A 4,884-nucleotide genomic window follows, 5' to 3' on the forward strand; every position below is an offset into this window, starting at 1 on the left:
TTAATTCACGTTCTAGAAAATATTCATTTTAAGAACAGATTTTTGCTTCAAATTTACAGGCTTCAATAAAAACCTACTTGAAAACGTCATCAGAAAAACAAAACAAAACTATATTTTGAAATAAACCCTACCTGCTCTCTTTTTTTGGTTGATGGGGACATACCAGAAAAGGGCCAGCTTCGGGCAAACTTGAAGACAGATAAAGGTTTGTATTTGAAACCCACCTCCCCTTCTGACTCTCCTCCTTTATTCTGGCATGTCACCACTCACCTAGGTACTCGGTGTCAGGCAAGATAAGTGGCATAAACAGGAAGCCATGTTTACAGAGTGGCCAAAAACTAACCTGCCTTTGACTGGGCTTTCTCTTCCCAAATGTTAGGACTTTTGCAATTCAAAATTTAATTGTTCTGAAATCTAGTCCTTGAAGGACTCGCTAAGTAATATGTAAGCCTCAGGTAAACTGAGACAAACTAATGATGGATGAACAGCTTCAATGCATTAATCACTGTATGTATTATAGAAGGCAGGCTATTCCTATAGAGTTTCAGGGTAAGGGCCTTTTCAACATAGCTCTAGGTAAAATTTCATTATTCCTCACCCTGGAACACACATAGAATATGAGAAGCAGCCCGCACCTGCAATTAAAAGTATAGGCCTAGGAGTGCAAAAGGCTTATTTGTGGGGAGGGAAGTATGTGCTTTTGTGACTCAGAAAAATTTGCATCATTCCTTTGGATTCATAAGTTTGCTTTTTAAATACAGAGATTCCTAGCAGGTTTATTGAATTAGAAGGATAATGTGGAACAACTAATACCTCCAAGTGAATTAGTTCCTCAAATGAGTTCCTTTCAACTAGCTGTGTTTGAAGCAATGGGAGTCTGTGGGAAGGGTATAATAACTCTTCAATGCATTTTTTTTCTTTGAGGCAGGAATTACAACAATAGTATTGTAAGTCTAAAGTTCTAATTATGCCCAAAACACATAGCCTGAATCTAATAGTCAAAAATAAACTCAAATTGAGGAACATTTGCAAAACCGGCATCTTCAAAAGTGTAGATGTCATGGAAGACAGCGGTTAAAGGTGATTGAAGTGGCATGACAATTCAGTGTAATACGTGACCTCCAATTAGATCCTGGAGGTCAGAAGGGGAGGGACAGGACATTTTTGCATAACTAGGACAACTGGCAAATTCTAAATTTGGACCATGTATTAGGTAATAGCATTCTGTCAATGTTAAACTTTCTGAATTTCATGATTGTGTAACAGAATATTCCTGTTCTTAGGAAACAGATTTTGAAGCATTTGAGGGTAAATAAGTATGATTTCTGCAACTAAATCTCAAAAGATTCAGGAAAAATATGCATATATATGCAGATATGTGCATATATATGACACATAGATACATAGACCTATAGATAGATAGGAAGTAATAAACGACATGTGGCAAAATGTTTTTCTAGTTGACGTATTTGACTAAAGTGTATATGGGAGTTGTTTGTACTATTCTTGCAGCTCTTCTAGAGTTTGATATTATTTCAAGAACAATATTTAAAAAGCATTGTTGAAAACAACACAAAAAATTAATCTCAGATGTATCCATGCCCTTGAGGATAAGTTAAAAATGAAATCCCATTCCCGTTTTCCCACACTAACAACAGTCTTTCGGTGACTCACATTGGTTATAAGAGTGATGGGGCATGGAGACTGGCTGAGCTGAGACTCAGATGAGCACTATTATTGGGGGAAGAGTAGTTTTTAATTGGAGGAGGAAGAAAAAGTTTAGCTGGAAGTTTGGGTGCAAAGGAAGAAAAGAAATGAACTAGCATGTACCTCCCATGACCACCACCACCAGCCAGCCCCCTGGGTTGAATTTGAGCCTCCATAGTTGGCAGTGAGCACCAGAAGCTGATGTCAGTGTTTTAAGAGACACTGGGGGCCTCTGAACATAACAGCATTGATTTGGGGTCAAGATGACACAGTGTGGCACAGATTTGAGGGAAGGCCGTTAGCTCCACCTCTGCACAGAACCCACTCCTACTCTGGCACCCTGCAAAACAGCAGCAACTTTTGGACAATTAGGAAACAGCAGCACCTTATATTGAACACTGGTCTCATCACAAAGGATAGTGTCCACCTAAGCAGTGAGGAAGTGCCTTGCAGGGATTTGTGGGCAGCACGTGTCCACAAGAGACAGCTTAGCCAAAAGGATATGTAGGCTGTGTGGGGTCTGCTACTGAACAATTGGTGTGTGATACATTTAAACCGTGGTCAACAATGGAGTTTCTAGGTTCCTGATTAAAAATGAAAAATGTTTAAAGAGGCTACTTATTCTATAAATGTTACCTCATGTTATTTGAAAAATTATTTGAGGAGGTCTGCTAGTTTGCTAGGGCTCCCATAACAAAATATCAGACTGGGTGGCTTAAACAACAGAAATTTACTTCTGGAGGCTAGAAGTCTTAAGATCAAAATGCCATCAGGATTGCTTTTGATGTAGGGCAGGCGAGCCCCAAAGTGGGGCTTAGCCTGTGAAGGTTCTTGGCTTTGCCTAGGAAAAAATTCAAGGCCAAGCCAGAGGTAGAAGGAAACAGCTTTATTGAAGAGGCAGCGTTACAGCTTTGTGACGGCTCCTGCAAAGCAGGGCTACCCTGTAGGCAGAGAGTAGTACCCCAGGGCAGTTTTGCAGTCATATTTATACCCATTTGTAAGTGCATGCAGATTAAGGGGTGACTTATGCAGAAGTTCTAGTAAATTTTGTGTCACTGGGTCAGTGCCATGGAAAGGGGCAGTAACTCATGGGTGTTGCTGAGTGGTGACAACGTGCTAGCAGCCCTCACTCACTCTCGGTGCCTCCTTGGCCTCAGGGTCCACTCTGGTCACGCTCCAGGAGCCCTTCAGCTCGCCACTGTGCTGTGGGGGCCCCTCTCTGGGGTTTGCCAAGGCCGAAGCTGACTCCCTCTGCTTATGGGGAGGTGTGGAGCGGGAGGCGCAGGCAGGAGGCAGGGCTGCGCGTGGCTGGTTCGGGTTCCACGTGGGTGTGGGCTTGGGGCCCCTCACTTGGCGGTGGCTGGCCAGCACCTGCTGGGCTTGATCAGGGGACGAGCTCCCTCTGGGCTGCTGGAGTGCCCGGGCTAGGTGACACAGAATCTTGCGGTGAGTGCTGGTGAGAGGTGAAGCCAGCTGGGCTTCTGGGTCAGGTGGGGTTTTGGAGAACTTTTGTGTCTAGCTAAAGGATTGTAAATGCTCCAATCAGCACTCTGTGTCTAGCTAATCTAGTGGGGACTTGGGGAACTTTTGTGTCTAGCTAAAGGATTGTAAATGCACCAATCAGCACTCTGTGTCTAGCTAAAGGTTTGTAAACTTTTTTTCTCTAACGGGAAAATAGAACACAGGGAGCCACTCAGTTTGCTCCCGACACCCCTTTCTAGCCGCTCACTGGAGCTCCCTTGGCAAGTACTCTAGGAGTATGGGGAAATGAAAACAACAAATTCACACACCTTTTTAACATACACAACCAGTTCTGTCTACCCAACCAAGGTATATTCTTCTTATGTGGAAAGTCGACCTATATCTGTCTCCCCACTAACTGGACAGACACCTGCACCTTAGTCCTTTTAAGTCCAACACTAGCATTGCCCCAGGAAATCAGACCTTATCAGTACCCTCAAAGCTCAAGTCCATCAGCGCAGAGCCATACAACTAATACCCCTACTTATAGGGTTAGGAATGGCTACTGCTACAGGAACTGGAATAGCCAGTTTATCTACTTCATTATCCTACTACCACACACTCTCAAAGGATTTCTCAGACAGTTTGCAAGAAATAACGATGTCTATCCTTACTTTACAATCCCAAAGAGACTCTTTAGCAGCAGTGACTCTCCAAAACCGCAGAGGCCTAGACCTCCTCACTGCTGAGAAAGGAGGACTCTGCACCGTCTTAGGGGAAGAGTGTTGTTTTTACACTAACCAGTCAGGGATAGTATGAAATGCCGCCCAGCATTTACAGGAAAAGGCTTCTGAAATCAAACAACGCCTTTCAAACTCTTATACCAACCTCTGAAGTTAGACAACATGGTTTCTCCCCTTTCTAGGTCCCATGGCAACCATCTTGCTGTTACTCGCCTTTGGACCCTGTATTTTTAAATTTCTTGTCAAATTTGTTTCCTCCAGAATCAAGGCCATCAAGCTACAGATGGTCTTACAAATGGAACTCCAAATGAGCTCAACTAACAACTTCTACCAAGGACCCCTGGACCAACCCACTGGCCCTTCCACTGGCCTAAAGAGTTCCCCTCTGGAGGACGCTACAACTGCAGGGCCCCTTCTTTGCCTCTATCCAGCAGGAAGTAGCTAGAGCAGTCATCAGCCAAATTTCCAACGGCAGTTGGGGTGTCCTATTTAGAGGTGGGATTGAGAGGTGACAACATGCTAGCAGCCCTCGCTCACTCTTGGCGCCTCCTCAGCCTTGGTGTCCACTCTGGCCATGCTCAAGGAGCCCTTCGGCCTGCCGCTGCACTGTGGGGGGCCCTCTCCAGGGCTGGCCGAGTCAGGAGCTGGCTCCCTCTGCTTGTGGGGAGGTGTGGAGGGGGAGGCGTAGGTGAGAGCTGGGGCTGTGTGCAGCACTGTCGGGCTGGCAGGGGTTCCAGGTGGGTGTGGGCTCAGTGGACCTGCACTTGGCACAGCTGGCAGGTGCCTGCTGGGATAGATCAGGGAACGAGCTCCCTCTGGGCTTCTGGAGTGCCCAGGCTAGGTGCCACAGAGTCCTGCAGTGAGTGCTGGTGAGAGGTGAAGCCGGCTGGGCTTCTAAGACAGGTGGGGACTTGGAGAACTTTTGTATCTAGCTAAAGGATTGTAAACGCACCAATCAGCACTCTGTGTCTAG

The sequence above is a fragment of the Mandrillus leucophaeus genome, unplaced genomic scaffold (genome assembly GCF_000951045.1).
Source record: "Mandrillus leucophaeus isolate KB7577 unplaced genomic scaffold, Mleu.le_1.0 Scaffold75, whole genome shotgun sequence".
NCBI lineage: Eukaryota > Metazoa > Chordata > Mammalia > Primates > Cercopithecidae > Mandrillus > Mandrillus leucophaeus.